The following is a 25,675-nucleotide window of genomic DNA, read 5'->3' on the forward strand; positions in this document are numbered from 1 at the left end:
TTTGTGCCGAATTGATATGGTACACTCTTGACGAACTGGGGCCCATGATATCCATTGGGCTTGGAGGATGTTTATTTCTGTCACATCTGTTTTGCTTATTTTGCAAATATTTGTTGTTATTACTTTGTTATTGTTAGTATGACCAATGCAGTTGGTCACCTCGCTGAGTATGGTCTGCTTGAGGTTTCTTCCTCAAAAATGATTGAGGGAGTGAACTCAAGCAAATAACACAACAAAAGGAGAAGCCAAAAGTAGTTTATATTATTGGATTATTTGATGGGAGCCTCCTGAAGGATCTGCCTCCAATGTGGATATATCAATCACAAGCAAGATAGCAAAGTGTAACTGGTACGGGTGTAATCCTTATGGTCTATGGCTACACCAGTTTGTTTTTACTTGCAATTTCAGGCATGAGCAGAATTGCTTTTGATGTACCACATGCACACAGTGTTTAGTAAAAAAAATGGAGACATACATGGATGTGTCTGAAACATGCTGATACTGAATTCCTTAACCTGGAGAGTTTGTGCACCTGTGGGCATTCATCAACGAATGAGTTGTTGTCTATAATGATGCAAGTGTGGATGTCAGTACAGTTAAAGTGGGTTTGTCCTGTGAAAGACAATTCTTTAGTATGACAATACTCATGAACACACAAGTGTCACAGATCAAAGACACTAGGGTCACTAATAAGGCAATGGACTGACACACACTGAAGCACTGTGATAAAGTAAAGAGAATTTATTCACAAAAGCAGACCTGTTAACACCACAGGGGGCAATAATCTAAACTCAATAACACAAAGACCTGAATACTAAAATTAGGGATGCACTGATCCACATTTTTTCATTTACGATATGATCCCGATACCTGGATTTGGATATCTGCCGATACCGATACTATTCTGATACCAGAGCTCTGTATACTTTAATGTGATTATTATCATTATTGTTGATTTTATATCAGGTTATTTTGTGTTGCCAGTTATACAGCTTCATGATGAAGTGATGTAGAGGAGGATTTTCTAAAAAAAAAAAAAAAAAATACCTGAAAGTTCAGCTACAATTTGCCAGAAGCTACATCTAAGATGCAAGCCTAGATTTGATGTTTTGGTGAAGGAATTAAGTTATTTGATTTATTTTTTTGGTGGTCTCTTGTGGCATTTTGGAGATGTGGTTATGCGCTCCTTCATCAAAACAGTACATGTACGCATATGCAATTTTTGGGACACCCCTGTGTAAAAAATTAAGCGCACCCTGTCACAGCCAGATCACAGGAGATGAGCTCCCTTGTCGAGTTGAGCTCTCCGCAGCGGAGCACACTTACATGACCATAGCAATCAGATAACTGTTAGTAATCAGATAACTGTAATAATCTGATCTCTTGTGTTTACATGCACTTCAGTAATCCAATAATCACCAAAAACCTGGTTTATATGACTTCAATTCATAAATTGGATTGCTTTTGAAGTGGAAAAAAGAAAAACGGCAGGTCTTGGGAGAGAAAAAAATTAACTCTATAGAGAAAAGACAGCATGCTCTCTCTCTCTCTCTCTCTCTCTCTCTCTCTCTCTTCTCCCTCTATCTCTGTCTCACTCTCTCCCTCTCTTGCTCTCCAACAAATTAACTCTTGAGAATGCTGAAACATGCACAAATGAAAAAGAATGGAATAAATCTGATTAATGGCATGCAGTTGTCCTCAAACGTTTACATACCCTGGGAGATTTTTTATTTATTTTTTTTGGCCAATTTTCAGAGTATATGAATAACACAAAAACTTTTTTTTTGCACTCATGGTTAGTGGTTGGTTGAAGCCATTTATTGTCAAACAACTGTGTTTACTGTTTTTTTTTTTGGACTTTATTTACATCAGTTATGAAGGAATACAAACAGTATGACACTATGGTAAAGCTGTGTGGATTTTCAATTTTCAATTTATTTTCATTTATATAGCACCAGATCACAACAAAGTTGCCTCATGGTGCTTCACACAAGTAAGGTCTAACCTTACCAACCCCCAGAGCAAGCACACAGGCGAAAATGGTAAGAAAAACTCCATCTGAGGAAGAAACCTCAAGCAGACCAGAATCAAAGGGGTGACCCTTTGCTTGGGGCATGCTACCGACAGAAATTACAAATCAATTCACAAAACGAATATACAGGAAATGTTGCTGGTGCCACACCCATCTCTGGATGGAGCCGCACCTCAAACAGAGAGAAAAGAAACAACAGAATCAGGCATCAGAAAGACAACAAATACAGTATAATTCGTCAGCATTAAACATCAAGAAGAACAAAAGAAATACAAAGGTGATCGCCGGCCACAAGCCCTAAGCTTCACTGAAAGACCCAGAATTTACATAAAGTTGAGGCCGTGACCCGCTCCGATTCCTAATGAAATGAATTTAAAAGAGTAAAAAGCATAGTAAGATACTATGCCAGTATGCTAGCCATACGAAAGGGAAAATAAGTGCGTCTTAAGTCTGGGCTTGAAAGTCTCTACAGAATCTGACTGTTTTATTGATTCAGGGAGATCATTCCACAGAACAGGGGCATGATAAGAGAAAACTCTGTGACCCGCAGACTTTTTATTCACCCTAGGGACACAAAGTAGTCCTGCACCCTGAGAATGCAAAGCCCGGGCCGGTACGTAGGGTTTAATTAGGTCAGATAAGTAGGGAGGTGCCAGTCCATGAACAATTTTATAGACTAGTAGCAGAACCTTAAAATCTGATCTCACTGAGACAGGAAGCCAGTGAAGAGATGCCAAAATAGGTATAATGTGGTCGAACTTTCTGCTTCATGTCAAAAGTCTGGCTGCAGCATTTTGAACCAATTGGAGACCCCTAATGCTGGACTGCAGTAAACAAGAAAATAGAACATTGCAGTAGTCCAATCTAGAAGAGGCAGACACATGAATCAGGGTCTTAGCATCAGCCATAGAAAGGGTGGGATGAATCTCTGCTATATTTTGCAGGTGGAAGAAAGCAGTCCTTGTAATATTTCTAATGTGGAGGTCAAAGGACAACGTGGGATCAGAAATTACCTCAAGGTTCCTCACTTTGTCAGTGTGATGTATGAGACACAAAACTACGCTAAGCATAAGCTGGTCAAATTGATGCCGATGTCTCACTAGACCAAGAACCATCATTTCAGTCTTATCAGAGTTTAAAAGTAGGAAGTTACTAGACATCCAGCTTCTCACTGATGCAAGGCAATCTTCAAAGGATTTTATGTGGAAGAGATTACCAGCAGTTATCAGCATGTATATGTTGTATGGCTGGGGGGGCCTGGCTGCCGGTTTGTTTGCCTTTTGTGTTTCCTCCCAGGTGGCATGCATTTGGGACTGAGTGGCTGTGTTGCTGAGGCTGTTAGGACTTCACCCTGATCACCTGCGACTCGTCAGGATTCACAGCTGAGGTGCATCTGGAGGGATTGGAGTATGTTGGCATTTAAGACTGAAGTGCACAGTGTGCATTTGCCAGAGACTCGACCTTGTGACCAGACGGGTGAGATCGTCGTCTTGGGAGCCATCTCATCAGCAGCGGACGCTGAGAATGTCCAGGTTTGATGCACGGTCTGTGAAAGAGGAGAGGGTGAGGTCTCACGCTCGTCAGCACACTTCCTGAGGTACGTTGGATTTTGTGACTAACAGTTATACAGTCAGTAAATGTGGTGTCCCTCACACCTTATTGTATTGAGCTGTATGTTAGTCATGTATCAGCTTCCACTGCGGTGGTGATTTGTGAACGGGATGTTCCATGCCTGCAGGTTGGAAGCTGATCAGTAATCAAGCCAGGAAGTGTTTGCTGTTTGTACACCTTTAAGTGTTCTGTGTGTAGAGTGTGGACTCACATAATGGTTCCTTCTTTCACAGACTCGGTTGTTGCGGCCACCTGGGGGGTGTCGGCGGGGTCCTTGGGTCCGAACGGCTTCTGGCTCCGGACCGTTAGCGCTGCTGGGAGCGCACCACGCCAGACCACACCTTTTATTATTATTATGATCACTGTTATGTATTAAATTCAGTTAGCCTTTGTACCGTGCTCTGCTTATTTCATACTGGGTCCTTCAAACGCTGGTCGGTTCTCCGAGCTGCGTCCGACACATAACAGTAGTCTCTGGCCAAACATCACGGACCCAGCGGTAGCAGAGACGGTAACGCGCCGGGAAGGCGGCAGCAGACGTTCAGTGGTTATCCGGATCAGTTGCGGGGCTCTCCGCCCGGAAGGTGCGTGTTTGAGAACCCATTGCTGGATACTAATTTGTGCTCTCTTGCAGCCGTGTCCTGTGTTTGTGCCTTATCCGTGGGTCGTGGTGGAGTGTGACTGGCGACAGCTTCGCGTCACACTCCGACCGGATAAGAGGCTTAAACGGGAGCTGCAAGAGTGCGTTTGTAATGGGTTCACGCGCACGGCGGAGCTCTGTTAGCACGGGTCGCTGGGCTTCCTGTGCTACAGTCGTAGCCCCGTTTCCCCGGATAAAAGGTAACTACTGCGTCTGTTTCAGCTCCGGCGTTATTTAGTTGAGCACATTTTGGTTGTTGCACACAGCTGCGCACGAAGATGCAGCTCGTTTGTTTTTTGTCACCAAAGGGGGTTTTTCATTTTTTAGCACTCTGGTTCCCCCTTGTGGTGACTGAATCACGGTACCGTCAAGCTCTTGAGTAGGAACAGGTGTGTTCCATTTGGTTGAGCTTGACGGTATAACTCACTGATTTGTTTTGTGTTGGTTCATTTTGTGTGGGTGTTTTTTTGAGTGGGTTTTTGTGGGCTTTTTTTTTTTTTGTTGTCCACTGTTTGTCTGGGGGTGTGATCCTGCGGCCTTTGTTACTTTTTTTTTTTTTTTTTGTGTAAGACGGGGACCCAAACAACTGTGTGTTGGTCTGTTTTTTTTTTCTTTTGTTTCTTTTTGTTTCCCCCCTCCCCGGGGTTAGGTGGAACGGTCCCCTGGGGGGTGATGGGGTGGTATTTGGGTTGTTTTTTTCTCTTTGTTTTTTGTTATGCCCTCTCTTCTCCTCTGACTCCTGCCGGGGGTGCCGTAGTGTCGGCATTGCTGGAGGGGTGCAGTTAGGTTGTACTGGGCGTTTCCCAGGTGGCCTCTGCACCCGGGAGGGGAGGGGGGGGGGGTTTGGGGTTTTTGTTTTGTTTTTCCTCCCCCAGTTTCCACCCTCAGGGTTTGACTGTGGTGTCCTCTGGGGGGGAAAAGGCGTTGGGTCCATCTAGCCGTGCGCGGCCGGGGCTGGGTCCATTGGTCGTGTGGGGAGGCGTCTCCTGGGGTTGACGAGTGGTCCTCTGGGGGGCACTGGTAGTCCCCGTGGGTGACGGTGGATCCCAGAGGGACCTCGGCCGTGGTTATTACTCCTGGAGCTGGCGGGTGGCCCTCTGGGGGGTGTTGGTCCCTGCGTGTCGTTTGGGGGGGAGGAGGGGGGGGTTTTTTGGCATTTTTGTTTGTGTGTTTACATGTGGGTTGTTTTTCTTTTCTCCCCTTCCCTGGGGTTTGATGGAACGGTCCTCTGGGGGGGGGGTGTTTTAGTATTTTTGTTTGTAGGTTTGGGTTGTTTTTCCTTTCTCCCCTTCCCTGGGGTTTGATGGGACGGTCCCCTGGGGAGGGGGGGATGTTTTGGTTGTTTTGTTTTTGACTAATCACACGTTTGGTTAAAGGCTGACCGCACAGGTGTAGGAACTCCTGGCCACACCTGTGCTAAGACTGTCAGAAACAAAGGCAAAGATGCAGCCAGTTCAACCAGTCTGTTGGAGGACTAACGCGGACGTGGTTTCCAGCCATGGTCCCTGGAGGGGGGTGTTTCTCCTGGGCCAGGTGTGTGTGGTCGCCGGGAGGCTTCCCGTGAGGGTGGGGTACTGTTGTATGGCTGGGGGGGCCTGGCTGCCGGTTTGTTTGCCTTTTGTGTTTCCTCCCAGGTGGCATGCATTTGGGACTGAGTGGCTGTGTTGCTGAGGCTGTTAGGACTTCACCCTGATCACCTGCGACTCGTCAGGATTCACAGCTGAGGTGCATCTGGAGGGATTGGAGTATGTTGGCATTTAAGACTGAAGTGCACAGTGTGCATTTGCCAGAGACTCGACCTTGTGACCAGACGGGTGAGATCGTCGTCTTGGGAGCCATCTCATCAGCAGCGGACGCTGAGAATGTCCAGGTTTGATGCACGGTCTGTGAAAGAGGAGAGGGTGAGGTCTCACGCTCGTCAGCACACTTCCTGAGGTACGTTGGATTTTGTGACTAACAGTTATACAGTCAGTAAATGTGGTGTCCCTCACACCTTATTGTATTGAGCTGTATGTTAGTCATGTATCAGCTTCCACTGCGGTGGTGATTTGTGAACGGGATGTTCCATGCCTGCAGGTTGGAAGCTGATCAGTAATCAAGCCAGGAAGTGTTTGCTGTTTGTACACCTTTAAGTGTTCTGTGTGTAGAGTGTGGACTCACATAATGGTTCCTTCTTTCACAGACTCGGTTGTTGCGGCCACCTGGGGGGTGTCGGCGGGGTCCTTGGGTCCGAACGGCTTCTGGCTCCGGACCGTTAGCGCTGCTGGGAGCGCACCACGCCAGACCACACCTTTTATTATTATTATGATCACTGTTATGTATTAAATTCAGTTAGCCTTTGTACCGTGCTCTGCTTATTTCATACTGGGTCCTTCAAACGCTGGTCGGTTCTCCGAGCTGCGTCCGACACATAACAGTATAACTGAGTATCATTAACACAGCAGTGAAAGGTAATCCCAAAACACTGCAATATGTGCCCAAGGGGAGAAAAGCAGGGAGCCTAAGACGGGCCCCTGTGGATCCCCAAATTTCATGTCACTAAGTTCAGAGGTAGTGTTAATGGAGAAGACAGTTCTCAAAAACTGAGTGACTATGCAAGAAGAAGAGTGAGGAAAGCCACCAAGACACCCAGACAACCCAGAAGAAATTATAGGCTTATGTGGCTGTGATTGGAGAAATTGTGCACAGTGCATATTTTGCATTTCGTATCACCAGTTATCCAGCTTCATGATGTGGTACAGTAGGGTGGAGCTTAAAATTAACATTATTTTTTATTTAGATTTTCTAAGGTCTCACCCCTTCTTTATTAGTTAAAAAAATATATAGGTAAAATTTGAGAGTCCTATGATAATATTTAGAAGTAGCTCAAAGAACTCAAAGTTTGATCATAACAATTATATTGAACTGAATGCGAAATATTAAACCCTGTTGTAGAAAAATTACCAAAGCATAACACATAGTTTAATACAAGCTTTAATAATATAAACATTAAACAACAGTAAGTACTGCAATGAAATTGCAATCAAATTTATGGATTTATATATACTAGACTGCAGAGTCTGTAACTGAGGAAGTAGTGGCTGTTGCAGTTAATGTCTTCTTGCGGCAGTCTGGGTAATCTTTGCAGTGTTTTTCAATAATTGTTAGCAGGTACTGCAGCTGAGATTCATCCTTTGTAATAAGACCACAGTATTCTTGAACAAGGGCTACACCTCGCTCTGCATGATCATTCACAACTTTGATGGCCATCGCAGTTTTGCGAGCCAGTTGGTAGTCTTCCCTTTCATCCCATTCTGCTGGGTCTACTTCCAGAAATGTTTCTGGCAATTTCAGCATGTTAAAGATAACCTTGGATTCTGGAGAAACAACATCTTCTACGATGAAATTGCCAACTTTTGGAAAGTTAATGAAAACATCAGACAGTTTAATTCATTATTAAACTAGTTTGTCATTGGCTAAGTTATTAAGAATCAACAAATAGTGTCCAAAAAGTCATAATTACCATGTCTGAGATTGGAATATGTTACTGGAAGAGAGACAGGAGGTTTCCAACTTTCAGTTATACCATGCCATTTGATGTAGAATTTAACTAAAACTATGAAACTTTAGTCCAATTGAGCTACCAGTAAATATTAACCAAAAGCCCTAATATTTTCAGGATATGGTTTTATGTAATAGAGGAATAATTTAAGAGGGTGAGACCAATTTTCTTAACAAGTTAAAAAATAAGCTCCACCCTAGTGGTACAAAGGAGGATTTTCTTAAAAAGAAGATCTGAAAGTTTAGCTTCAAATTGCCAGAAGGTACTGAGATGCAAGCCTAGATCTGATCTGTTTCGGTGAAGGAAAATCCATGTCTGCTCTACTCCACTACGAAGCTAAGAGTGGTGATGCAAAATGCAACGAGATGCATTACCTTTCCTGAAAACCTTTTTAAAATGGAGTGATGTGGAAACTTTTTTGAATGCACACCATGTTTCATTCCATCCCACCCTCCATAATGTGATTTGTAAAAGCACAGGATGTCAGTCAATAATTAATTAAGCTATTTTTCTCAAATTACTGCAAGACAGTGCTCAATAAGAAGATGTTTAATAAATAATATGCAACTAAAGTAACCTTTAGTGTTGAAATGATGAAAATTGTGCCCCACTACCAGCCATTGACAATCCTGATGTTCTCTCTTGTCTTTGACTTGTAAGATTTTACAAATACAGAGATACTGTATGATGTGTGAGCCAAATTCCTCAGCTGAGACATGATAAATAGCATAACTAGTTTCTTCATCCATGTCTGTTCACCTCATGTGCCTCCCCGCACACACGGACACACATACACATAGAGAAAATGCACAAATTAGACTGGCACGCATGTTATTTCAAGTCCAACTCTTAATTGTCCAATTAGTATGCCTTCTCCAGCTGACACACTGCTCACAATGACATTACACCTCAATACACAGGAAATGGTAGTATGCTTAATTACCTGTCTGCACTATAACGGGGCCGACAGCTACATTTGAATGTGGCCCACAGAGGATGATTCTTCACTATGCTCCAGACTTAAGAACGCTACTCATCAACTCCCTCTTGTAGAAGCATTACACTGCACAGACTAATGACTGCAGAAACAATGGAACAGTCTTTGGCTTAACATAAAGAAATATACTTCTGGACAGTTAGACTAGTGCATAGCCCTGGTTACATTAGTGTTTCTGAATTTGAAAAAAGAAGTCTTGATTCACAGTCTTGTTGAAAATTTTTTATGGTCGATCCTGGGGTCTTCTGAGCTGAAAACTGTCACCTTACGTATATCACTTATGACAATTTTCCTGCTGTTTGTACAACTGCTGTTGTAAAACCTCTCTTGAAGAAACCCAGATTGTATCTGGAATTGTTGATCACTTTTCGGCCTGTTTCTGTAATGCCCTTGGACCACTTATGACCCCAACGTGGAGAGCAAGCATTGAGTTCAAATGTAAGTCCAGAGTTCTTTAATCAGTGGTCTGTAACAGGACATGGTTACACCCAGTGAATCAGTCAGCAGCGCACAGGTGTCCTTAATGGATTGTTCAGAAGCACTTCCAGAATGCATGCCAGTGGTCAAAACTCAGAAGGTCAGTTAGCCTGGCAAAATGGCAAATGGACTGCATTTTTGTAGAACTTTGGTAGTCCAATCACTTTGCGCTGATGCCTCACTCAGATTCACACACACACACACACACACACACACACACACACACACACACACACACACACACACACACACACACACACACACACACACACACACACACACCAGCAACTAAAGGACTTTGCCTCAGGGTTCTGAGTGATTTTCTGTAGTTGAGGCAGTCAGACCAGGCAAACTCATCCAAAAGAGGCTGGCAAGTGAAACCAAATTAAACAGGAAAAAACATTGGTTGGCAACAAGGAATCACTGGTAGACTACAACAGCACTAGCACTAGGTAACACAAGATAAACAACAGGTGTGTAAGACAACAGGTGTGTAAGACATGGAGGTAACGTGAACAAAACAAACATGGGGAGAGATGACCAAATAAAACAAGAAGTGAGACACAAAGACCAAATCAAGACCTAAAACATAAGTACATGAGAGTTTTTAATTTGACATTCTTTTCTAAAGATTTTGAAAAAGTGATGTCTGAATAGCTAGTTACTTTTCTGCCTGAAAATTACCTTTTTGAATCTCTACTGTCAGCATTTAAGACATGTCATGTAACTCCGTAGTAATTGACAAAGGTTTCCCAAAGTAATCCCTTGCCCGTGTACTTATACGAGGTCTGTCCAAAAAGTATCAGACCTTTTTATTTTTTTCAAAAAACTTATGGATTTGAATCATGTGTGCTTGCATGAGCCAACCTTGAACCTTCGTGTGCATGCGTGAGTTTTTTCACGCCTGTCGGTTGCGTCATTCGCCTGTGAGCAGGCTATGAGTGAGCACTGGTCCTCCCCCCTTGTTGGATTTTCATTTCGAGGAAAATGTCTGAACGATTGGAGCAGCGCTGAATCAAATTTTTCCAGAAACTGTGAGAGACAGCCAGGTGGAAACCATTCGGAAGATTCAAACGGCTTTCGGTGGCTTTTCAGTCGAGTGAGTATCCGAGGAATTGTGTAAGAGCTGGACATGTCACAACATGTCCTGTGAGACTTCCAACTTCTGCACGTCTTTCATTACAAAATCTCCTGTAACAATGGAATGTGCTGAAAAAGTGCTGATGTCCACCTCTTCTGCAATTTCTCTGGAGGTCAGATGACGTTCCGGATCAACACAGCGTTCACTTTGGAAATGATCTGGTCGTTTCAGCATGTCGATGGCCGATCGGAGCGCGGCGCACCCTCCGCCATTGTGCGCCGTCTTTAAACCGGTTGTAGCGCTCCTTAATCTATGTGATGCCCATAGGATCATCACCGAAAGCCGCCTGAATCTTCCGAATGGTTTCTACCTGGCTGTCTCTCACAGTTTCTAGAAAATTTGATGCAGCAAAGCTCCAAATCGTTCCACCTCGCAATGAAAATCCATCGAGAGGGGAGGACCAGTGCTCACACAAAGCCTGCTCACAGGCGAATGATGCAACCGACGGGCGTGAAAAAAATCACGCATGCGCATGAAGGTTCAAGGTTGGCTCATGCAAGCACACATGATTCAAATCCATATGGTTTTTGAAAAAAATAAAAAAGTCTGATACTTTTTGGACAGACCTCATATCAGCTATTGATGAAGGGCTATTCTTGACTCAGCAGCTTTGGCTTTCACCCATTCCCTTTGTGCACTGAAATTCCTCTAGATTTCTTGAATTATTTGATATTATGCACTGTGGAGGGACAAATAGCAAACTCCATCCACTCTTTCTTTGAGGAACCTTGGCTTTAACCATTTCAATAATTTTCAAACACATCTGTTGACAAGATCCTCTGTCTACCTTTACTCCCCAAAGACTCTATCTTTTGTGGATACTGCATTTGGACTAAGTATAATCAACTGTAGATATAACCTGCTTGAAATAACGTTACTTCAGACTTCAGACAACTTTACTGATCCCAAAAAAGGGCAATTACATTTACACTCCAATTACCTGAGACAAGATACAGCAATTAATCCACAATTATTACTTGTTTACCGTAATAATGTCACACATCAAAATTAAAGACAACACATATACATTTGACATTATGTGCACTAAACTTGAAGTAGTCCATCTTCCGAATTGAGGCAAAGTGGGTGAAGGCCGCAGCAGGAGGGGCCCGCGCTGCCCAGCCAGGGGGTTGAAGACTGCAGCAGTAAAAACCACGCTGCCTTCCAGGTGGCAAGGAGGAAGCCAAGGTGGGGGGAGTGGAGAGACACGGGGGGGTGGGGGGGGTGGGTATTTGGGATGGAGGGAGGGAGACATGCGTCATGTACAGATGAGTTAAATTTCTGTCAATTTCTGTCCGTGTGTGTGTAAAGTCTGACAGTTTCTGTCCGTGTGTATGTAAAGTCTGATGTTGCTAGGCAACAGCAGGCTGGGGGGAGTAGATGAGAAGGGGGGGCCGAATTCCTTCACCAAGGCTGTAGATCCTTCTGGGGGAAGAGCAGGGAATTTGGCCTTCAGGAGCCGATAAGGCTGCCATGTTGATGTTTGGCGGAGAGATACAGAATTCTATTTACTGCACCCCTAACCGTCGAGAGTCCAAATTTATGAAGAATATTCTGTGGTCCTCAGCAGTACAATCTTATGCAATACAGTGATTTGCGCCGAGATTAAATCCATTTTGCGTTTGAGTTCAAGAGTTCACGCAGTCTGAGATTATACAGCATTGCCCAACTCATTAATTATGACTGATGAGGGGACAAAATTCTGGAAGCAGCCGTCTTGCTAATATTCCCGTGGGTCAGGGCAGCGCACGAACCATCCATCCATCCATCCATCCATTCATCCATCCATTTTCTTCCGCTTTATCCGGAGTCGGGTCGCGGGGACAGCAGCTCAAGCAAAGCCGCCCAGACCTCCCGATCCACACACACCTCCCCCAGCTCCTCCGGGGGAACCCCAAGGTGTTCCCAAGCCAGCCGAGAGATGTAATCCTTCCAGCGTGTCCTGGGTCTTCCCCGGGGCCTCCTCCCAATGGGACACGCCCGGAACACCTCTCCAGCGAGGCGTCCAGGGGCATCCGGAAAAGATGCCCGAGCCACCTCAGCTGGCTCCTTTCGATGTGGAGGAGCAGCGGCTCGACTCCGAGCTCCTCCCGACCGAACGAGCTCCTCACCCTATCTCTAAGGGAGCGCCCAGCCACCCTGCAGAGGAAACTCATCTCGGCCGCTTGTACCCTCCTCGGGCGGAGGATTAGCAGCAATCTTCCATTCCAGCTTATTAATTAATCAAAAACCTAGACAGAGCTTTAATTCATTTGAAAGCTTGTCTCTTAGTCTTGTCCATCCAAATTGGAAGTCCCAAAAAACAGTTTTATTTGTTATTATCTATCGTCCACCTGGTCGTTACTGTGAGTTTCTCTGTGAATTTTCAGACCTTTTGTCTGACTTAGTGCTTAGCTCAGATAAGATAATTATAGTGGGCGATTTTAACATCCACACAGATGCTGAGAATGACAGCCTCAACACTGCATTTAATCTATTATTAGACTCTATTGGCTTTGCTCAAAAAGTAAATGAGTCCACCCACCACTTTAATCATATCTTAGATCTTGTTCTGACTTATGGTATGGAAATAGAAGACTTAACAGTATTCCCTGAAAACTCCCTTCTGTCTGATCATTTTTTAATAACATTTACATTTACCCTGATGGACTACCCTGCAGTGGGGAATAAGTTTCATTACACTAGAAGTCTTTCAGAAAGTGCTGTAACTAGGTTTAAGGATATGATTCCTTCTTTATGTTCTCTAATGTCATATACCAACACAGAGCAGAGTAGCTACCTAAACTCTGTAAGGGAGTTAGAGTATCTCGTCAATAGTTTTACATCCTCATTGAAGACAACTTTGGATGCTGTAGCTCCTCTGAAAAAGAGAGCTTTAAATCAGAAGTGTCTGACTCCGTGGTATAACTCACAAACTCGTAGCTTAAAGCAGATAACCCATAAGTTGGAGAGGAAATGGCGTCTCACTAATTTAGAAGATCTTCACTTAGCCTGGAAAAAGAGTTTGTTGCTCTATAAAAAAAGCCCTCCGTAAAGCTAGGACATCTTTCTACTCATCACTAATTGAAGAAAATAAGAACAACCCCAGGTTTCTTTTCAGCACTGTAGCCAGGCTGACAAAGAGTCAGAGCTCTATTGAGCTGAGTATTCCATTAACTTTAACTAGTAATGACTTCATGACTTTCTTTGCTAACAAAATTTTGACTATTAGAGAAAAAATTACTCATAACCATCCCAAAGATGTATCGTTATCTTTGGCTGCTTTCAGTGATGCCGGTATTTGGTTAGACTCTTTCTCTCCGATTGTTCTGTCTGAGTTATTTTCATTAGTTACTTCATCCAAACCATCAACATGTTTATTAGACCCCATTCCTGCCAGGCTGCTCAAGGAAGTCCTACCATTATTTAATGCTTCAATCTTAAATATGATCAATCTATCTTTGTTAGTTGGCTATGTACCACAGGCTTTTAAGGTGGCAGTAATTAAACCATTACTTAAAAAGCCATCACTTGACCCAGCTATCTTAGCTAATTATAGGCCAATCTCCAACCTTCCTTTTCTCTCAAAGATTCTTGAGAGGGTAGTTGTAAAACAGCTAACTGATCACCTGCAGAGGAATGGTCTATTTGAAGAGTTTCAGTCAGGTTTTAGAATTCATCATAGTACAGAAACAGCATTAGGGAAGGTTACAAATGATCTTCTTATGGCTTCGGACAGTGGACTTATCTCTGTGCTTGTTCTGTTGGACCTCAGTGCTGCTTTTGATACTGTTGACCATAAAATTTTATTACAGAGATTAGAGCATGTCATAGGTATTAAAGGCACTGCGCTGCGGTGGTTTGAATCATATTTGTCTAATAGATTACAGGTTGTTCATGTAAATGGGGAATCTTCTTCACAGACTAAAGTTAATTATGGAGTTCCACAAGGTTCTGTGCTAGGACCAATTTTATTCACTTTATACATGCTTCCCTTAGGCAGTATTATTAGACGGTATTGCTTACATTTTCATTGTTACGCAGATGATACCCAGCTTTATCTATCCATGAAGCCAGAGGACACACACCAATTAGCTAAACTGCAGGATTGTCTTACAGACATAAAGACATGGATGACCTCTAATTTCCTCTAATTTCCTGCTTTTAAACTCAGATAAAACTGAAGTTATTGTACTTGGCATGGTGTCTAACCAGATCTTTACTCTGGATGGCATTTCCCTGACCTCTAGTAATACTGTGAGAAATCTTGGAGTCATTTTTGATCAGGATATGTCATTCAAAGCGCATATTAAACAAATATGTAGGACTGCCTTTTTGCATTTACGCAATATCTCTAAAATCAGAAAGGTCTTGTCTCAGAGTGATGCTGAAAAACTAATTCATGCATTTATTTCCTCTAGGCTGGACTATTGTAATTCATTATTATCAGGTTGTCCTAAAAGTTCCCTAAAAAGCCTTCAGTTAATTCAAAATGCTGCAGCTAGAGTACTGACGGGGACTAGCAGGAGAGAGCATATTTCACCCGTGTTGGCCTCTCTTCATTGGCTTCCTGTTAATTCTAGAATAGAATTTAAAATTCTTCTTCTTACTTATAAGGTTTTGAATAATCAGGTCCCATCTTATCTTAGGGACCTCGTAGTACCATATTACCCCATTAGAGCGCTTCGCTCTCAGACTGCAGGCTTACTTGTAGTTCCTAGGGTTTGTAAGAGTAGAATGGGAGGCAGAGCCTTCAGCTTTCAGGCTCCTCTCCTGTGGAACCAGCTCCCAATTCAGATCAGGGAGACAGATACCCTCTCTACTTTTAAGATTAGGCTTAAAACTTTCCTTTTCGCTAAGGCTTATAGTTAGGGCTGGATCAGGTGACCCTGGACCATCCCTTGGTTATGCTGCTTTAGACGTAGACTGTGGGGGGGTTCCCATGATGCACTGTTTCTTTCTCTTTTTGCTCTGTATGCATCACTCTGCATTTAATCATTAGTGATCGATCTCTGCCCCCCTCCACAGCATGTCTTTTTCCTGGTTCTTTCCCTCAGCCCCAACCAGTCTCAGCAGAAGACTGCCCCTCCCTGAGCCTGGTTCTGCTGGAGGTTTCTTCCTGTTAAAAGGGAGTTTTTCCTTCCCACTGTAGCCAAGTGCTTGCTCACAGGGGGTCGTTTTGACCGTTGGGGTTTTTCATAATTATTGTATGGCCTTGCCTTACAATATAAAGCGCCTTGGGGCAACTGTTTGTTGTGATTTGGCGCTATATAAAAAAAAGTTGATTGATTGATTGATACTCAGCTCTCTCTTCACCACGACGGTCCGATACAGCGACCGCATCACTGCAGACGCTGCACCGATCCGTCTATCGATCTCACGCTCCATCCGTCCCTCACTCGTGAACAAGACCCCGAGATACTTAAACTCCTCCACTTGAGGCAAGGACACTCCACCGACCTGAAGAGGGCAAAGCACCTTTTTCCGATCGAGAACCATGGCCTTGGATTTGGAGGTGCTGATTTTCATCCCAGACGCCTCACACTCGGCTGCAAACCGCCCCAGTGCACGCTGAAGGTCCTGATTTGACGAAGCCAACAGAACCACATCGTCCGCAAACAGCAGAGACGCGATTCTGTGGTTCCCAAACCAGACCCCCTCCACACCCTGGCTGCGCCTAGAAATTCTGTCCATAAAAATAATGAACAGAACCGGTGACAAAGGGCAGCCCTGGCAGAGGCCAACGTGCACTGGAAACAGGTTTGACTTACTACCGGCAATGCGAACCAAGCTCCTGCTGCGGTCGTACAGGGACCGAATAGCCCTTAGCAAAGTACCCCGGACCCCGTACTCCCGGAGCACTCCCCACAGGATGCCCCGAGGGACACGGTCGAACGCCTTTTCCAGATCCACAAAACACATGTGGACTGGTTGGGTGAACTCCCATGAACCCTCGAGCACCCGATGGAGCGTGTAGAGCTGGTCCAGTGTGCTGCGACCAGGACAAAAACCACACTGCTCCTCCTGAATCCGAGGTTTGACCATCGGTCGAATTCTCCTCTCCAGTACTCTGGAATAGACCTTACCGGGGAGGCTGAAGAGTGTGATCCCCCTATAGTTGGAACACACCCTCCGGTCCCCCTTCGTAAACAGAGGGACCACCACCCCGGTCTGCCAATTCAGAGGCACTGTCCCCGATCGCCACGCGATGTTGCAGAGGCGTGTCAGCCAAGACAGTCCCACAACATCCAGAGACTTAAGATACTCAGCACGGATTTCATCCACCCCAGGAGCCTTGCCACCGAGGAGCTTTCTAACTACCTCGGTGACTTCTGCCTGGGTAATGGATGAGTCCGCCTCTGGGTCCCCAGTCTCTGCTTCCTCTTTGGAATACATGACGATGGGATTGAGGAGATCCTCGAAGTAGTCCTTCCACCGCCCAACAACATCCCCAGTCAGGGTCAGCTCCCCACCCGCACCGTAAACAGTGCCGGTGGAGAGCTGCTTCCACCTCCTGAGGCGTCGGATGGTTTGCCAAAATCTCTTCGAGGCCGACCGATAGTCCTCCTCCATAGCCTCCCCGAACGCCTTCCAGACCCGAGTTTTTGCCTCGGTGACCGCACGGGCTGCGACACGCTTGGCCTGCAGGTACCTGTCAGCTGCCTCTGGGGTCCCACCTACCAACAAAGATAAGTAGGACTCCTTCTTCAGCTTGACGGCATTCTTTACTTCCGGTGTCCACCACCGGGTTCGGGGATTGCCGCCGCGACAGGCACCAGAGACCTTGCGACCGCAGCTACGAGCGGCCGCATCAACAATGGAGGTGGAGAACATGGTCCACTCGGACTCAATGTCTCCAACCTCCCCCGGGATCTGGGAGAAGCTCTCCCGGAGGTGGGAGTTGAAGACCTTCCTGACAGAGGGTTCCGCCAGTCGTTCCCAGCAGACCCTCACGATACGTTTGGGCCTGCCAGGTCTGACCGGCTTCCTCCCCTCCCAGCGGATCCAACTCACCACCAGGTGGTGATCGGTCGACAACTCTGCCCCTCTCTTTACTCGAGTGTCCGAGACACGTGGCCGAAGGTCAGATGATACGACTACAAGTCGATCATCGACCTCCGGCTCAGGGTGTCCTGGTGCCACATGCACTTATGGACACCCTTGTGCTCGATGGTGGTGTTCGTGATGGACAAACTGTGACTAGCACAGAAGTCCAACAACTGAACACCACTCACTCACTGTCACTCACTGTCTCACTGTCGCCGCCCACGTGGGCATTGAAATCCCCCAGGAGAACAATGGAGTCCCCAGTCGGAGCGCTATCTAGTACCCCTCCCAGGGACTCCAGGAAGGTCGGGCACTCTGCACTGCCGGGCCGAGACAATGGTGAGAGACCTGTCCCTGACCTGAAGGCATAGGGACAACGCCAGAAAAATGAAGCGTCCAGCCCCTCTCCAGGGACGTGAGCCCGTCTATCTCTAGTCGGTATCTCTCAACCTCCCGCACAATCTCAGGCTCCTTGCCCCCCAGCGAGGTGACATTCCACGTCCCAACAGCCAGGGGCTGTGAGCATGGACCGGGCCGCCGGGCCACCTGCCCTCGACCGCCACCCAATCCTCTCTACACCCGACCCCCATGGCCCCCTCTGCAGGTGGTGAACCCACAGGAGGGCGGGCCCACGTTGCTCCTTCGGGCTGAGCCCGGCCAGGCCCCATGGGCTAAGGCCCGACAAGCAGGCGCTCGCGTGCGAGCCCCAACCCCAGGCCTGGCTCCAAGGTGGGACCCCAGCTCCGCCATACCGGGCGACGTCTCAGTCCTTGATCTTTCACTGGTCATGGAGGTTTTCTGGCGCACGAAGCAATCAGCACCAAACCTCCCACCATAAAAGCGAATATGAATGAATCCTCAACGTCTTCCACAGAGAGTGGAGCCACATGTCACACTCCATTCTCTCAGGCGTCCAGAGCAAAGCCCGCTGGGTAGGTTCCATCAGGGCATGCAGGGTCCCCAAACCCTGATCTCCTTGTCGAAAACAAATGGTGTCAATGGCATTGTGAGACCAGCTGATCAATTCCATAGTTAATCCAAATCATAATTTGAAGAATTCACAGTCTGGTGAAGCTGGGACTTTGAAGGTCGGAGCAGAGATAGAAGAGCAGAAAGGAGGAGAGGAGAGGGGAGGAATGCGACCGTCCTTGTCGGAGTCCCGGGCTGACTACCTGTTATTTATTTATTCTACATCATTATTAACCTGAAATTATCTCCGTACCAACTTTTTTTAATGTGTTGCAGGGCGGAAATGCAGGAATAGATGTATCTTAACAAATCAAATGAAGCGTCTTGGGTTCAAGGGCAGCACGGTGTCTTAGTGGTTAGCACTGTTGACTCACAGAAAGAAGGTCATGGGATCGATTCCCATGTATAGCCTCTCTGTGTGGAATTTGCATGTTCTTCCCGTGTTTGCGTGGGTTAAATTATCCGTAGGTGTGTGTGCGGGTGTGAATGTGTTTGTTTGTCTATATGTGGCCCTGTGACAGACTGATGTCATGTTGAGACTGTACCCCACCTCACGCCCTGTTACTGCCGTGATAAGCTCCAGCCCCTCCATGACCCTTAATTGGAGTAAGCGGGTTATAGTAAATGGATGGATGGATCTTGGGTTCAAACTGTCTGCAGTGAAAAAGACAAAATAAATATCCCAGTTAGGGCTGTATTGGTCTCTCTGTAGATAGATAGATAGAGAAAGAGAGACCGAGTTTCATTTAATCTCCTTTGTGGTGGTGTACAGAGGAAAAATTACAAAAAAAATTGTCATTGTTGAAATCCTTATGGATGTGACTCAAGGAATCCCGATTTTCATTAGACCCAGAAAAACAAGCAAAATGATTCACAGAGATGAAGTTTTACAACTGGGAGCAACGTACAACAAGTAGGACACAACATGTCGTGAAACATTTCATAATGTTAAGTCATTCTCAATTTGCTTTTACTTGAATGGCATCAAGCAGTTTCTATGAAGTGATAAAGAGGGCATATTTGTCATTTTTACAACTCAGGCAAGTTCACCTGTGAGCTGTGAGCGTTAGTGTCAATTAAAGTAGTAAATACAGGGACACAAAATATAAACCAGTACATACGACTAAACGTGGAATTAAAAAATAAATAGAATGTATAGCTGCAGATTGTGCCAGAACATCTCATCATTACAGCAAAGTCAAAGTGCTTTGAAACATTTTAAAATGTTGGCCTTTCAAGTAATGTTCTGGAGTCTGCATGAAAAGGAAGACAGCATAATGCAGGCTAAAATTTACATGAGAACAGGAAATGTCTTGTCCTGTCATCACCGAGGGAAGGTGAGAAACGAAATTTCGATTCCTTGTATGTCTAGTACATGTGAAGAATTGACAATAAAGCCGACTTCGACTTCGAAAGCAAAAAACAAATAGGCAAGATGTGGCTATGGACAGTGAAAACGTTTTGTTTTCAGTGGTACTACAAATTAGTGATGGCTACCTTGGAACACAGAGCTGTAGGTAGCTCAGAGGCATAGGAGTTGGGCTATAAATATGTACATTTCATCTGCGTTGTCCCAGACCACTCAGCTGTAAATTGGTACCAGCCAGAAAGTAACCTACATGAATTGGCATTTCATCCTAAGGAACTGCAAGAGCAGTAATTGTAGCATCACCCAGTGAACACTGTCACCTGTTTGGGGGTTCAAAATTGTACATCCACATCAAATATTTCAGAGTTCATACAGGTGCTTGAGAACACTGAAGTGCTTGGATTTTTGATGAAGTGCTTGAAAATGCTTGAAGTTATAATGTCATTGTCAAACTATATTATAATAGCCAAGTGGCCTCTGTGCGTGTGTGCATGCATGTCATGGCTTCGATAACGCAAAATCCGGGGAGAGCTGACATTTGCCAGTTGGTATGCTTATGTATTTTGGGACAAGGATGGATGCTGTGAAAATGGAATGTTGATGGGACAAATATTTTTAGAGAAATTAGCAATTGTAGCTAACCAGTAAACAATGTACAATGCAGCATGGGAGGTCGAGGATTTGAGGTTTTAAATGTTATTGTGGTTCATGTTACTTTAACCGTGTTGTTAGTGTTATTGATTTGTGTTTTTGTAGTTCAATTGGTTTAGTCAGTTAAGTCTTATGTTACTCTTACCATGAGTGAGTTAAGTCTCATGTTGGTACCATCAGTGAAAACTGTAGTGATTTTAAAGTGTGGGTGACACCAAAAATATGCACAAATAATCACTAAAAATGTTGATATATAAAAATATCCTGAATAATAAAAGCTGACGATAAGTGCACAGGTGAAGGATAAACAACAGCTGTCTGAAGCCTGCACTCTATTTCAGCCTTCAACCGTGGCCATGTTGTTGCTACATCATCACCGGAATGGCTCCTGCTGATTCAAGCCCAAATCAATTGTAAACATGGCGGAGGATGAGCTGTTTTCGGACGATGTTTTTTTTCTATTGTGGAGCTTTTTTTTAAGTCCAGTCTGAAGGTGTTTTTAAGAAGCTGTGGAGGACACACCCTTATGGTTTTGAGCCTTATTTAGGTGACAGTGAGGTGCTTATGTCTTATGGGTCAAGGATGAATGCTGCAGCAATGGAAAGTTGATAAGAGAAATGTTTTGGGAGAAATTAGCAATTTTAGCTATTCAATATACATTGGATGTTGTGCTGCAATGCACCATGGGACTTAGGGATTTTTCGGGGTTTAAATGTCTTTATTGTGGTTCATGTTAGTTTAACAGTGTTGTTAGTGTTTATTGTGTTTTTGTAGTTCAAGTGGTTTAGCGAAATGTGTAGTGTTTTTAATGTCTTCTGAAACCATCTGTGTTTGTCAAATTAAATGCACCTGCGTACAGCAGATTGCATAACAACTGTGCCTGCATGCATGTATGCGTGCATGCAGTTTGGGGTTAGGGTTAGGGCAAACTGGGGAGAGCTGATATTTGCCATTTGGGTCAGGATGAACCGCACCAAAACCGAACATTGATAGAACTAATATTTTTAGAGAAGCTACATATATTAGCTAGCAACACTGAACAATGGACATTGATACTTACATTCTGGACACACACACCAATCCAGGAGGGGGTGTTAAATTATCTATATGTTAAAAGCATGAGTGCATGATTTTATTTAGTAAGTACATAATATAATTGTAAATACGTTAAAAATACATAGATGACACAAGAAAATGAAACTAGTTATTTCCATTGTGGTCCATTGAAAAATCAAATGGCAAAATAGAAGTAAAAATAAAATAATAATAGTACTGATAGTCTTGATGATGATGATGATGATAATAATAATAGTGTGTATATGATAACAAGAGCCTAACCAATTTATAAATACATTTAGACAGTAAACTAACATTAAAAAATTACATAATTAACAGCAAATAAGAGGGTTGAGTTGTTTCTCTAAAAACTGTTGAGATGTAACGTCTAAGGTTCTAAAAACATTCTGGACTCACACGCCATTCCAACTCATTATAGAAACTTTGCAAAATGTCAGCTACATATATTATAAACACTACCCAATCTAAAGCCTGTGGATCCCCACAGGCAATGCGCTAGTTTATATTTACTTTCTATCTTGTATGTCTCATGAAATACATCAACGCTTGTAAAGTTTTTATTTCTGTTCACATATGAGTAGTTTCTTTCCCCACTCTTGTGTCCGACATGGGCCACGTCATTGTTTTTGCAGGCATGACAGATCTACATTCTGATTCGAAAATCCGAGCACGACTCAAACACTTTTCTCATCTCCGATCACAAAAGGGTTGAATCATGCGGTAGACTTTCCCCTTTCTAACTGCAAAATTCAGCAAGTGTTTCTGTCTGAAAATCACTTTTAAAGAACAAAATTCAAGTCTTAACATTAAGGCTGTCACAAGAACTGAACAATGTCAAAACTAAACTCTGAGAATGTGCTGTTTTTCCCCCCTGTCCATCCTGCCGTCTGTACTGGGGATGCAAAGCTGTAGCTCGGTATCTAATTGAAGCCTGCATCAGCCAGTCTACCTCTTATGATGCTTTGTTTTGAATTGCATCGCTAACAGTGGAGTTGAGAGATCTGCCTGTAATGTAATGCTATTGTTGGCAAATAAAAATAAATGCGAGTCAAAGATAAAGGTCACAGAACAGAACCTTGTTTAAGCATCAAAGCCGTGAAGCCAGTAAATGCTTAATTGCTTGAATCGTCTGCTCCATTAGGCCCCATTCAGACTGGTGTTTGCAATCCAGCTCAAGCCTGATTCAGTCCGGATTGGTTTCTAGCTGTCTTTCAAATCTGGCTCATCCTACATACGTGTCTAAAATCAATTCGGCTCAAGCTGAATTCAAGCTGTGCACATGTGTATCGGGTGTTGCTGTTTGCCAGTGTGACCAGGACAACCTGGCTGGGTTTTATTTTTACTGAGCAGGAATAATGGACAGCTTGATGTATTTTCTTTAAGTGCAGAGAGCCGCCTGGCTTTAAGCGGGTGAATGTGAATTTGTGTGTTATTTTAGAAAGGAATAAATTCCTAACATCACAAAAAGTAAACTTTTTAGGCTCACATTATCAACCTGCAGTCTGTTACTGCAGATGACAGATTCTGTAAGGACCGTTGTGATAGTTTTCCGCTGCTGACACCTGAGTGAGTGTGAGTTGTGTGTGCATGTGTGTCTGCATTTCTGTGTGGCGATGAGGTGCTGCAGAGGTGAAAGGTTGTTTGCTTTACTGAGAGCTTTACTGGAGAAGGCACTGTGGGCGCACAGACGTACAGTTGTGTGCAAAAATTAGTGTGTTTAAAAAGTGAGTAACTTCAACATCCTCATAATCCCTTTTATTTCTATACAAGTTAATGCATTGTGAACACTGCACATTCTATTCCAAATAAAACATGAAGAAAACTTTATCAAATTTGTTATTACTTTACAGAAGGTGAAGAAATACGAATATTAGGCCAATCAGAAAAATAGCAGTGTCTGCATTTTCCTTTATAAACTCAAACATTTACTGTATGAGCTGAAAACTGCTTGAAGGTATAGGTTTCCTGTGAATCAGAACTGCTTTACATCTGTTTTGCATGGAGTTGACCAGCTTCTGCCAGCTGTGAAGAGGTATTCAAATTCAAGATGTTTGGACTACATTCTACAATTCCTCTGCATTTCTTGAAACAGCATTTTTGATGTCACCTTGCACGTTTTCTATTGGATTATGATCCCAGGATTGGGCCGACCACTCCATAATGTTGATCTTGTTGGTCTGGAACCAAGATGCTGCTCACTTGCTGGTGTGTTTGGGGTTGTTGTCCCCACAGGCAAGGCAATAATTGGCATTTATTCTTTTATTTCTGGACTTTATTTTGTTTCACGTTTTGATTCCTGGGGAAGCTCAATATAGAGGTTTTGCATGTAACGTCACAGGTCATGTGCAGGGCAGTGCCACGCACAGCTGAATGTCAAGTTTAGCAGGTCAGAATCCACTTGGCTGTGTAAACAAGCCATCTCAACTCATCTTTCCTCTGTTTTTCACTGTTTTTTTTCCATCATTACACCATGGGTAGGGTTGCAAATAGCAAAAAAAAACAAAAAAAAAACTGCGCCACTGAAACATAACTCATTTCGCCACAAAAGCCGTGACAAACTATGAAACAAAAGTGAGAGCCAGCTGAGTTTTCCTCCATAATCCCACAGAAGCATACGCAAAATTCAGTAGAGTTAATGACGAACATTATCACTAAATACTATTATAAATATGTAAGGCTGCAATCCTCAATTAACTTATTAATTGTACTTAGATGTGCTGTGATAAACTGTCCCTCCAGGTGCAGTCAACTGCGACACCAGTGCTGTGTAGAAGTGTCAAAAAAGCAATTTTGTACTTGTACCGCTGTATTACAGCACCAGAAAGATAGCTAGTATGTTCGCTTACTCCACTATCATGTTCAAACATGATGAGTTTATCTCTAAAGCCCCCTTTTTACCGGGCCACCGCAGAGTTGGGTAATGTGGCGTATCGACTACGCTGAGCTTTGCAACTCTGCGCCAAGTTGAAGCAGCTCTACGCTGAGTTGAAGCAGATGCCGAGTTTTTGCTCCCCTACGCAGCATTATGCTGAGATGTGCGCGAGGCGGATGCAAAAAATTAAATGTTTAACTTTTTTTTTTTTTTTGGCATAGAGCACAGGACGGAGAAAGTACACAGTTTTTAAGTAAGTCTACACAACACTCCGCTACTGTATGTAAATCTACACAACTCTGTGCTACTGTACACCAAGCCTTCACAATTCTACACAACCCTACACCGGGGTGAAAAATCCTTTTAGGTTTTTATCAGTACATACCACATTGATAGATTTTATCCATCCCACTGAACTTTGCTAGCAGTGAAGCTTCAAAACCACAGACAAAGAAGAGACGGGTCAAACTTCCATGTTCAAAGAACATGTCCATGTCCACCTTCCACTCCTCACAGACGGATCGCGGAGTCATCGCCACTGCAGCTTTCTTTCACCTCCAAGTTCTCTCAAGATTGTAGCAAGTTAAAGAAAGTCCATTAACTCCTGCTCACGGACCGATTGCCAGCAATAGGACATGTCCACGTCCAGTATAACTCCTCATGGATGAATAGCCAGTGAGAGGACATGTCCACCGTTCACACCTCATGGACGGAACGCGTGCGTGATCGCCAGATGCTGCTCCGGATCACATTCATGTTCTTAAGTTCTCTAACAATTGTGGCCCATTAATAAAGTGTATTAACTCCTGGAAATAATCTATTCTGACTTTTTCCAATGTATCAAATCCATCTGCGTGTCCAGGCAGTCTGTAGCATCATTAAGCCAAGCTTCTCCCCACTGTGCTCAAGGTTTCTCCTTCTCTCTCTTTCCCTGCACGCAACTAAGCAGCCATTTCTGTGTACTAGATACGCAGCACAGTGCAACTCTACGCAAGCCCAGTGTGAAAGGGGCTTTAGGTTGTCTCACACTTTGTAGTAACTACGTTGTTTCACATATAAATAATCTTGGAAGCCCTGCGCATGACTGGCAGCATGGCAATGAGGAAAGTCCTAGAAGCGGCCGGCCCATGTGACTGCAAGGGGTCGATAAAGTTGTTATTGTTGTTAATGCATGGAGGGTTTTCAGTGTGCAAGTCACACTTTCACATATCATTCAATATCCAAGTTTATTACATGGCTATGATGCTTTGCACGCTCTGATTGGCTGATTTC

General features: G+C 44.1%; 1 protein-coding gene across 1 annotated transcript in view; it reads left to right on the forward strand.

The window, feature by feature from the left end:
- slc15a4 (solute carrier family 15 member 4) overlaps positions 1–25,675 on the forward strand; it is a 221,958-nt gene that overhangs the window by 86,636 nt on the left and 109,647 nt on the right. The gene's annotated exons all lie outside the window — the stretch shown is intronic.

The sequence above is a fragment of the Thalassophryne amazonica genome, chromosome 5 (genome assembly GCF_902500255.1).
Source record: "Thalassophryne amazonica chromosome 5, fThaAma1.1, whole genome shotgun sequence".
NCBI lineage: Eukaryota > Metazoa > Chordata > Actinopteri > Batrachoidiformes > Batrachoididae > Thalassophryne > Thalassophryne amazonica.